Genomic DNA, 12616 nt, shown 5'->3' on the forward strand with positions numbered 1-12616 from the left:
ACAGAAGTGGTGTGTATCAGTCAGGCGGGGATCAAATAAGCGCTCTCTTGGACTAGGTCATACCGGCCATGGGTGGAAAAGAATCGGAAAAGAGAAAAAGCTGGTAGTAAAATCATTTCTGTTTTAATTTGTTTTCGGGAGGAGTATATTTATTCTCTTTTTTAAACTATTCAAGAATATCTACTTTTTCACAAGATTCGTTCATTGTTGTAGAACTGGACATCTGAGGTCTACATGGCCCTCAACTTTTTCACAAGAAAGAAGCAGTTTTACATATATATGCAGAAATGCCAACTTGCTCCGGACAGCGAATATATAAAGTGGTAGTTTATCAATTGTGTTTCTTAGTTTAATAAATTCAATTTTGTGGATTTTTATCCACCACTATTTCTAAATAATTCGCAGGCTTATATAATTCACCTCTTTATAGTACTAATGTCATGCTATACTATTTAGAAAGCAAGCGAAAATAGTCAAATATTTGCAAAATTTCCTTTGTAGTTGTTTACCGTTTTTTTAATTATTTTGGCGTCTCCGGAGCAGTTGGCATCTCTGTATATGGTATAATTGTGAAATAATCTCGATGGTAACAAATTTAATGTTTCTCGAAAAAAATGCTAGAATGAAATGCCTTTCGTACCAGTTTTTGATCTTTTCCGTCTTGGTACATATACGTTTTCAGCCCAGATAACAGCTCACCATCCTTTTACTTCAATTGCATTCCAATTACCAGAAAGAACCACCCTAAAGATCACAATTCAAGACGAATGGGAAAAAGGCCGCTAACGGCCCCAGGCGCCCAGATAAATATTGATGATGATGATCCCAGCTCACCAATATAGTTCAGGGATGCCAACTTGCTCCGCTTTGTAAAATAGTATTTTCTAGTGGTAGCGAAATTTAAGTTACTTTTAGTTTAGTATTTTTCATTTTAAGTAATTTTTTCACCTCTAAGTATCAAAAATTATAAATATCATATGAAATGCAACGTTGCAGCATAATTCTACTGGATACTCTATTAAAAAGTAAGCGTAACTATCCTTCTCTAACGAATTTTACTATATAATTTGCTACCACTTTATTAAAACTATTCCAGAAAGCGGAGCAGTTGGCATCCCTGATAGTTCTAAACCTAAAGTGGGAGTTAATAAACTCAGGGTCACAGCTGTTCTAATCCAATAGCTTAGTGCTTTTTCTAAATTGAAAGTTGGTTCGTAATTTGTCTTCTACTAAGAAAATTGATACTCAGACTCTTTTGAATTTAAAAAACAAAACAATGACGAAAAATAGCTAAGACCAGTATGAGTCCTGCAATTTCATATTTTTGATTTCACCTAGTCACACACTTAATGAATTCATGCAAAAATGACGTCATGCATTTGGTTATATATTGGTAAAGTATAAAGCATGCAATATAAAGCATACAGTATAAAGCATACAGCATAAAGTACACAGTATGCAATTCAAACAATACTCATGAATACATTCATACAATACTCATGAATACATTCATACAATACTCATGAATAATACACAAATACAGACAATACTCATGAATACATTCATGAAATTCGTATAATATCAATAATTCTGCATCAATACAGTATGCAGTAATTCATACAAAAATGTGGTGTAGCATTGGGTTACATATTGGTAAAGTATAAATCATACTGTTTCAAACATACGTAATCATAAAGTCCAGCAACTTCAAAACATTTTTTAATAATTGTTTTCAGTACCGCTGGGGGGAAAAGTATAAAAAACTTGCTCTCTTCTAAACATTAATAGCTAGAATGAATATTTATAATCCTTACATTACTATCAAATGCTTTCAAAATATATTGACATCAAATGAAATACTACAATGAAGAAAGTATAACAATGCTCTACCATACGTTACAGTTAATAAATAATGTGCGTAAAGTTACGCGAGTATAACTTTTCGCAACTTTAGTTCGTTCTTTTAACTATTATTATAGTTTGGTGACGAACAGTGTAGCAATTTATTTTATCCAATTTGTTGAAAGTATGATAGCCGAGGAGGTTCGATGATTTCTGAAAATAATGAATTTCTTAACGTCACGTGAGCTAGCAGCCAAAAGTCATAGATAGCAGAAATATATTTTGTGAGGTTGAAAAATTACTAATTTGGCGAATAAAATTACAATTATACCGAATCAAAAAATATATTTTTTTTGCATGAAATATGCATAAAGCTGTTTAATGCTAATTTGTATAAAATTTGTATTAAAATGAAAAAACGAATAAAATTTTCGTAATTTTAAATTTGTTAAAAAATGTTCGTCTTTCGCAACAAAGAAAATAACAGTTTTTGTTAAATAGCAGTTTTAGCGAATTAGATGGTATCTAAGTTTACCGAATTTGTAAATTCTAGAATAGTGAAAAGTATAGAAAGGTCAAAGTGACCTCTCATCCTATAGCCCGGTCCCATTTCTATCGTATTAAATAGCATGTGAACCATTTACTCAAGTGTTTCCCAAAATTATGACTTTTGTGTACCCTTTCTAAATTTTTCGTAACGCTGTGAACCACTAATAAAAAAATGAATGTATTTTTTAAAAAATATGTTTAATTTTCTTTATTGGTTTTGTTAAGTTTATTTGCATTAGCGAGAAGGATGATATTGTTTTTGCTGTGATAAAAAAATTGCGCAAAAGTTAAAAATCACAACTGACTGTTGACACCACTAATTATTAACTGTTAACTCTGCGAAAAATAGCCAATAGAAAAATACGTAATCGTAAATTTTCATGACTAGCTTCGTTTTAAAATAAAATCTTTTGAAATTTTCGTTTGTTGCAAGATATTTCGCTTAAGAACGCGTACCCCAGCTAAACTGTTCCCGTACCCCTGGGGTACGCGTACCACACTTTGGGAAACACTGACTTACTCGATGTTTCAATGAACAGTGTTTATTTTATTTCAGAATAGCAATTCTTTTAGAGTTTATCTTACTGTGATAAATATATTCATAAACAAATCACATTGTAGAATCACTTTTAAAGTTCTTTAACTGCCGAGATTCGTTGTCCTAACATAAAGATATTTAGACCTAAAGGTCACAGCTAAAGGTGAACATTATGGACCCAATAACAATGTAATATAGTTCTGTGAATCCATTATGAGTAGAGCTTAACAATATGCAAATTAAGTATTTAGCCGGAAAGAAAAAGAAAATTCTGAATCATTTTTGTGGCTTGTTAGCACGTTGAATGCCATGAGGGTCACTGGTGACCGGCACTGAGTTTGTACGTCATGCCGCGGGGGTCACCGATGACCGGCGAAGCCAAGATTATTAGAAACACATAATTCGAGTAAATTATTATTTTTTTTATATTATTATCGTTACTAAGATGGTTTGAAGAAATTAATGCAATATAGAACACACAAAAATATTTTTTTTATATACACAGAGATGGCAACTTGATTCGGACAGCGAATAAATATTTTCAAGTGGTAATTTATCAATCGTGATTCTTAGTTTAATAAATTCAAATTTAGTATATTTTTATCCACCACTATTTCTAAACAATAAGTAGGTTTATATAAATCACCACTTTCTATCAGATATAGATATGTAAAATGCACGTTTTATATTTGCCAACTCTTCCGGATTTTCCGGAAGATTTTATTTTCATATTTAAAGTGGTAGTAATTATATACTATTTTTTTCTTTTATAATCTTAATTTTTAAATGATATTGATCACCACTATTCTTAAAAAAATTAAGCACATACATTAATATGCGTGACTATCCTGGTTGTCAACTTAAGTTTTCTCAAATACAACATATTTGCTTGCTTAAAATTGAAGTTTTAATTCCATTTTAATACCACTGGGAAAAATGATAATGGAAGGGATTAAAAGTTGGCAGGTATGAAATTTAGTTTCTAGTTGTTTACCGTTTGGCCAGACGTGCAAGTCACGTAAAATAATCGTGGCATTCAACTTGTTAGCTGTTAAAAAACTTTGAAATTAATTTAGTGTGATCACTAATAATTCCCAATTCTGCAATAAATGAATTAACTTGATAAAAGTCAAGTAAAATTCTTTTCCTCCAATTAAATTTTCTGAGCCAAATTTCTTTCCCACAGGTAAAAAAATATCGAATATCTCTTTTATTGTTTACATAATTCTTTTTTCTTGTGATAATTTATAAATTTTGAAAAGACTATCTAATTGCCTTCGACTGTTCGATTATTCGACTATCTAATTGAGGTACCAAGATACTATGAAACCCCAAATATTTTTTATTAGTATATTGTCCCCCAAATCTGATTCATTGAATGGCCGCTAGTGGCACGCTCAATCCGACCTGTTTAGGTTGCTATAACAACGCTCAAACACACCCAGAAAAACCACGCGTTTTTGAAACATCCCGACATGGATATAAACATTTGAAATGCCGATGGAGTTCCATTCATAGGTCCGATATTTTGTCTCTTTTTGTGCTATCTTTTTACTAATATTGGAGATGTGAGAAGTTTCAAACGATAATTTTTTATTCGATTAAACCAAATCAAAGGTTAATTGAGCGTCCAATTCATGACTTCTAGTTGTTCGACAAGTAAAAGAAGAATCATTGCGGAACAACTTTCTTTTTCTTTTTATTCTCTTTATTTTACTTTTTTTACGCTTGGCCCAAGGACATGCGTTCCGCATGGCATAATCAAGTTGAAAGCCAAGTTCACCGACTGTGCAATTTTATTTGTTGTTGCCAGAAAACCACCTGATAATCGAAATTATGGTCCATAATTCACTATGTTTGAAAAATTTCGTATTATGAATTGGCAGCTGAGAGAATGAATTGTAAACAAGCTGTACCATGTGAAGTAAGTCTTGCTATTATTATTATAATTATTGTTTTCACCGTTTTTACAACTTTTGTTTTATTTTAAAGTCTAATGGACTTAATATTACAATTTAATTTTATTTACAAAAAGTTGTCGATTCTTTAAAAATGAATAACGTCATGCATTATTATCGAGCGTATCGCTTTTTGCTAATTATGTGGGGGTTTGAAACGAATGCTATTTCTTGCAATTTTCACTACTTTCGTTTTGTTTTAAAATACAACTCAGTTATGCAGAATGTGTAAAAATATTTATATTTTCATAGTTTTGAAAAGAATTATGTTAGTTATCTTTTTTTGAGGCTGATAATTTTAACTGAGATGTAGGTTAGTTTGTATTAACTATTTTAAATGTTATATCGACTTAAAAACTGAAAATTTTAAAAATACACAAAAGAAACAACTTGAGGTATGACATTTCATTCCTCAATTTTCTATTTTTATACCTAAACGAGTTTCTCTGAAACATAATTTTGTTTTGTTTGAAATATGCAGGTCTAACCATTTTATGACCGTCGTTGAACAGCAGACCCAATTTTGGGTTTACGACTGCTAATGTTCAACTCCGTAGCCTTGTAATTTTGAATCCAATCCGGAAGACAAGGGAACTTCTGGATCAAGTAATGGGGAAAATTTGCCTTCAGAGAGGACTTTTTGAGGGAACTAACTCGCATTTGCGCAACGTGAGGAGCAAAACCACAGAAACCTCCCACGATTAACCAAGGAGACTCTAACCCATAATCCATCTTCCACTGAGGATTATTTACGTCAGCACTGGCCGGGTGCAGATTTCGGATCGATCAGCCATCGCTAGGACTCGAACTCGGTTCACCTCATTGGAATGCGAACGCTCTATTCACTGAGCAACCACTGCTCTGGATCAAGTTTTGGGATAAATTTGCCTTGAGGACTTTTTGATGAAACTAACCCGCATTTGCGTAACATGGAGAGGAACACCTCCCACTGTTATAGTGACGGTAAGGGGACTCTAACTCATGATCTGTCTACCGCTGATGATATTTTACGTCATCACGGAGATCGGTGCGAGCCGGGTGTGGAATTCGTACCAACCAGCAATCGCTTGGATTCGAACCTGGTTCACCTCAGTGGAAGGTGAATTCTCTTTCTAACTATTAATGTATCGTTCCTGAAGGTTTGGCCGGATCAAGATAATAGACTAAAACTAAATACTTTACTCGGTTGGTCCCGGATACCTGGCAAAATTTTTAATTGTTACCCGGTAGTTCCGGGTATCCGGTAAAATTTGGATTTATTATCCTTACGGTTATTACGACAGTTATGCATAAAAATTGTATAGAAAAAGTAAGTTGGAAATAGAAATCATTGAGCTATAATGTCATAAATGCTATTTTAGATATTGAACGTAAATCAACTTATTATGAAAATGTTAGGAAATGTACTAGAATGGTCTGAAATTAATTTTTGTTTTGTTATTAAAATAAAAACTACCATCAAAATTTTGTTTATTTATTTTTTTGTTAAAACAATTGTCGCAATTTTTACATAAGCTTTTATTTACTCAAAAATTAATAATCGCAGATGCTCAGGTAGCATTAGAATAAAATGTGTTAGAATAAAATATTCATATTCTGTTTGCTACTCGTCTATTATAATTCTTTAAAATGCTAAGTCCACAATCTCCAATAATGAAAACAAATTATTGTATTCATTCTTTTGCTGAAAGAAAATTTAGTATGAGAGTTAATATTCATATATCGCATTTTTTCTACAGTTATCTTTGAACTTTATTCATTATGATTTTATTCACTTAAAAAAATATCTACATAATTCCTCTTCTAATTTTGTAATCATTCAACTATTCTATTTATTTAGTTAAAGAGCTTTTAATTTCTGAACTTTCTTGTCCTTCTCATAAACGGACACCTCTTTTCTGCGACCTTTTTTCTCCACCCTTCACTTTATTAAGGTTTCTTTCGCTTAAAATTCCGCACTAAAATAAAATATGTTGCCCCTAACAATTAGAAGAAACTGATGGAATACATGGATTTCCAAAAGAAAGGAAAAAGTTTAAGGTTATTATAGTTCCGAATATGGTGTGCCAAACACAAATGAGTGTTACCCGGCACTGGATACTCAGTAAAATTTTGGGTACCTGATACTCGGTGCAGAGATAAAAAAACCGGTTATTCTGTATCGAGTAGTAATTTTTTTCTAGTCCCAGGTAGGTCTATAATTTTTACAATTATATTAATTTATCTTTCAAATTATGGTAAAGCAAATGATTCTGATATTGGTATTATTAATATTAATGATTTTAATATAATCGATATATGTTCTACATCTGTTTTTTTTTGTAATGCAAATATCGAAGCCACGAAAAGTGTTGTCTTTTCTGCCACATAAAACTAGTCTCCTGTTTTTTTTCTTTTCTTTTATTCATTGTCATCATTAACCAACAGCTGTTAAATATAAAAGCGCTCTAAAAATCATTAATCTCTTGTTACAATTCCCTACTGTTCTCTTATCTAGCTATATATTATCTCTTAAAATCAGATTACTTGCGAAAAAATGATAAGCATTTTTTGGTTAAAAGAATTGGCATTGTGTATTGTGATTTTTATTATAACTTGTATTATTCTGTGCATTTTATAGGCTAACTTCATAGCTAGTTTTGTTCAGTGAAAAATTTTGATGTTATGAGTTATGATTTTATGATCAGTTATATAACTAATAGTATCAGATTCAGAATCATCTTCATCAAACTTGATTTCATTACCTAGCAGTTTTAACATATGATTCTGCAGTTATTTAGCATACGTAAAATAAATGAGCATATGATTATAAAAGCTTGTTTATTTTTCTCTGAAATCATTTTCAAACGATCAGATACTTTAAGCGTGATGCTTTTCGCTTGTATTCACTGTAAGATAAAAATCATCTTTATTAAAGAAAATTCGCATTTCTGACTTTTTTTTCTTCTGATTTCACTGCATATAAATTAGAGAGGAGATTGTTGCGGTGAAATTCAAAGACATTGGAGAAAATATGTCAAAGTTTGAGGATATTTTTTGTTCTTAAATAAATATAAAGTTTATGAGGACAACTATTGAAATTCGAACACTGTCCTCAAGATTTGAGGACGTCTGGTTAACTTAGTGCCAAGAGAAAACAATTGCAACAGTTCATTGTTCAAATAAAACTATATATGATCGAATTCATAAGATATCAGTCAATATTAAAAATATATCAGCTGATTGATTGAGCTGTACCCCATGAGCTATGCAACTTAAAGAACAAATATCGTTGGACTGCAATACTGTTTGTTTTTGTGATGTATCAGTTGGGAGGATCCATCGGAGATGATTTGTTACATTTTTCCATTTTAAATAATATTTTTAAAATGGTGTAAAAACTTGTATATTCAAAAGTTTTCAACTAATATTAAGTAAAATAATAAAAATTGATAAATGTTTACTAAAAGTTACTTTTTGCATAGAATTTTCTTTTCATCAATAAATTTCATAATTTTGTGCGAAAATTTTTCTATTCGTGTAAAAATTTTTAGAGATATGGTTAAATACGCAAAAAAGTAAAATTAACATTAAGGGGTCCCAACTTTGGACCGCTTTCCTGGACAAAATATTGGAGTCATACATCCCAGATAGCGGCTATCTCCTATATATATATAATTTTTTTTTTTTTGGGGGGGGGGGGTCATGAATCCGAATCTGTCAAAAAAAAAACGGATGTTAATTCCGAAAAAGTAAATTTTTGTGTCTGATTTCGTAACTTAAAATATGATTTGCACTTATTAATTAGCTTATTTGAGGTTAACCCCTCGAACCATTAAGATTGAGTGCTAGAACGTTAAGATCCGATTATTAGATCAAAAGTTATTCAGAGTGGACCGTTTTTTATTTTCGGCATTGTATTATAATTCTCAGGGAATATGATCTCTCTAACAATAATGTATAGCAGTTCATAAAAATAATTATAATTAACTTTTGTGAAATTGGGACGCAAATCACGGTTTTTGTGAATTCTGAAATGGGGACGTGATGGTAGAAATTTGTAAACGTTTGTATTCGAATAATCTTTCAAGCGACAAACTTAGCCGAAACAATTTGGACTTGATTATATTAAATTGGAATATCCCATTTCAAATGTATATTTTAACATTTCCAATCTTATGAAACGAATCAAATTTGATGGCTGTTAGTAATGCCATCGCCACAGCATAAATTTAGAGGGATTTTGTGAAGGTTATGATTATTTAATTTTTGTAGAGGGTGTGGCTCATGCACACAGAAAATCCATCAAAAGTAGAATGAAATTGGAAGAGGGCCAGCAGAAGTTATGTGAGAGAAGAATTTAGATGACTCATTATCTTTTTAATAAGCCAATCATGGAGTCATAATATTTTTAATTGTGCAATTAATTTATTTAAGAATATGATTCCCAACGGATGTTCTTTGTTTGACACTATGAAGTAGTAAACTGTACATTTATAACTTAAGTATATTCCTTTTAGCATGGTCGACACAGTTTTATTATTTTATTTATAAACACTCGTTCCAGATTTGTTAGCGTTAGCTGAAGGATTAGCAGAATCTTTTTTTCGAACGCAATCCGCACCATATGTTATATTATTAGCATTTTTTGTTGTTCATAACTGAGTAATCCGTTCTGGCAGTTACTATGCATATTATCAGGACTATCAACAACTAATAAACCAACTACATTAAAATATTAATTTTTTCTGTTTTATAACAACTAAGTAACGTGTTCTGGTTGTTACTAAGCATAATATCAGAGCTGCCAACTGCTGCGCGATTTTCAAAATATATTACATAGTGATAGACAATCAAAAACTAAAACTTCAGGATTTTCTGTTAATTTTCTATTTTTTAAAAATCCTCCCCACGAAGTAATTTGATTAGAGTGGTTTTTATATGAGCATTTGAATGATGCACATGTAGTGATGTGAAAAATGATTTTTAATCAAATTTTCAAAATAATAATAATAATAATTTCAGCGGGGAATAATTTTTTTGCATTTATTCAAATATTACATTTACAAATGTTACATTTATATTGCCTAGCTCGGGTGTGGGAATTACAAATCTTAAATTAGTTTTGCTCCTAAAATTACAGCTTCTTAAGAATGACATTTTTAGTCTAGTTTTTGTTGAAATGTACAAGTTTAAAAACGTCATATAGAACAGAGGATCGCTTAAATGTTGGGAAAAGCTTTAATGTAAGGGCACATCATCAGGATTAAAATTTTGTAATACCCAAATGTCGTCGTACGAGGATAGAGGCGCTTCCTTATTATGACCTACCTGTTCAGAACACCCGAAGAAACAATAATTGTAGTTTGTAGTTATTTACCGTTTGACCAGACGGACAAACCAAATAAAATTAGCGTGGCATTCAACGTGTTAAATAAAAAAATACTCATACCACAAAGAAGTATATTATTCAATTTCCGTAAATTTAGCAGCTATATACAATGGATTTTTGAATTTGTACCTGCCGTTTTTTTACTCCTTTGTACTGTAATTGTTAATATTGCTACCGATGTTACAATTTACAGTTGAAAGCAAGAATTATGTTCCAATATCTTAAAAGGGCTTTTATATATTTAATTATTTATTAGTGATGATTGTGCAATTATTATAAATCAACAATTATTATAATCAAGTTTAGGCTCGCTTTTGGAGCTCCGAAACAGATGAATTTTAATCGAGTCCGATATGCATAGATTTACTCAGAGCCCGGGACATACGTCGAATAAAGACATGATTTTGAGGTTTTCACACTCGTCCTTTGATGTCTAAACACAAGGAATTTTGCTCGAATAAATTGAAGAAAATCAAAACCTAAACAAAAGTCATTTGAATATTCTTGTTAACCTCACAAAGCAGAAACGTCGAACAGAAGAAGTACATCGATGTAATTTTTTACTCTTTATAAATTTTAAATTTTTTATATACTCAATAACAGAACACAACGTTTGTTTAAAAGTAGTAAATGATTAAATTAAATTTTTATGATGAGTTGAAATTTTTTCCCCAGCTCATCCAACGCCTCCCTTAACTGATAGCCTCTACACGGTTCTTTTGTAGGTAGTCCGATCAGACCACTATGAAGGTAAACCAATTAGTTAAAGAACCATTTAATATGATATCGATTAAAAATTAGAAAGTGGTAGCAAATATATGTCTAAAAACTTGTTTAATTTATGAAAATAATTGGTTTGTTTTATTTACTTGTCAACCACTACAGATTTAATTCTCAATTATATATATATGATGAATTTCTCTCAAGTATTTTTAAAATAGAATTTGGGTTCATGCGCACAAGTGGTTCGTTTTTTAAATAATCTGCGCAGACTACTTATAAGAAACCGTGTGGAGGCTCATCTCGCGTCTAAGTACACATTTTGCTTCCACTTTATGTAAAAAAAAAAAAAACCTCTATGCAAAATAGAAAGATTCGGAAGCTATGCATTTGTATGTTGCATTGAATTAAAACTGTGTGTAACAAAATAAATGTTAGTTTTTAAAACAAGTACCCACACTTTACTGAAGAAATTCAAAATGAATGGGATTTTCTAATAGAAACGAAAACATAAGTTAGCTACGTTGTTTAGTTTTTATTTAGCTTACTTTACTTAATATTTTAATATCATTCAACTGATAATAAAAAAAATATCAGTCTGGAATTGATAGTGTTGAAAGAGCAGCTGAAGGCAATGCTTTTATTATTAGTAGGACAAGCGCGTTCCTCCTCAAATGATGCGTTTAAAATTTAAATACTACAATACAAAAAGAAAATGTCTATCTTTTCAAGGTTTATGGAGTCTTATTATGATAATGAGTAACTCATTAATATTTATATTGAATTGATGGTTCTCTAAATATTCTATACTTTTCATAACCGACAGAAACCTATAAGTTTTTCCCACGAAGCATCTGTATTCTTTTGTACCTATATAATTATAATAGTGTTCTATTTAGAATAATTTTTTAAATTTTACCCTTTATTTGCCTTATTAAATTTACTTTACAATGGTAACACCGTGTCTCTTCAAAATACATTATTATTATTCTAACTCTTTAATGAGCCATTTATTTTTAGTAAAGGTAAATTATATTTTTGGAAGTGAAATTGGTATAAGAAAAAAAAACTCATTTAGAATTTTGGATAAAATTAATGTAAATTTTAATTCTATTTTTTTATAGTGAGTATGTTTACCACGGCCCAGTAGGTGATATAGAAAGTAAGAAACTTACTGCTTTTTAATGCTTTAAACTTCAGGTATTATACATATTATAACTTCTTATACCCTTTTTAAAACTGGCATATGGGCACCAAATTTATTTAAACGTGTTATGTCAAACTTGAAATTATCAACAAATTGAAATAGAAATTAAAAGTGGTAAATTAGTTTACCATGGTCTTTTACAAGTTGTATTACTTACTTACCACGACCTTAAAAGGGATTTAGTTGTATAATTTGAATAAAAAAATATCTTAAAAGGCTTATCTCGTTTTTCATATTTTCCTTTTTCAAATAGTTTATTAACCCTTTCGCGCCGACTGTCACAAATACGTGACAGCAAAAAACCGTATCAATCAGGGTGAAAAGATAAAACTGGTAATCAAAGTATTTCTTTAGCAGTTTATTTGTGGGCGGAGTTATAATTGTTTGATTTATTTAATTCACCATTACTTTGTTCAAAATAAAACTATTTA

At 30.7% G+C, this 12616-nt stretch overlaps 1 protein-coding gene across 1 annotated transcript in view; it reads left to right on the forward strand.

Annotated features, from left to right (window-relative positions):
- Positions 1-4328: 4328 nt before the first annotated feature.
- The window catches only part of LOC107457213 (lewis-type alpha-(1,3)-fucosyltransferase), a 53858-nt gene continuing 45570 nt past the window's right edge, over positions 4329-12616 (forward strand). Inside the window, exon 1 of the mRNA XM_016075316.4 lies at positions 4329-4853. The gene's annotated coding sequence lies outside the window, so the exon portion shown is untranslated. The remainder of the gene's footprint in view (positions 4854-12616) is intronic.

This window comes from Parasteatoda tepidariorum, chromosome 4 (assembly GCF_982258835.1).
Source record: "Parasteatoda tepidariorum strain Cologne lab strain chromosome 4, Ptep-v5.0, whole genome shotgun sequence".
NCBI classification, from domain to species: Eukaryota; Metazoa; Arthropoda; class Arachnida; order Araneae; family Theridiidae; genus Parasteatoda; species Parasteatoda tepidariorum.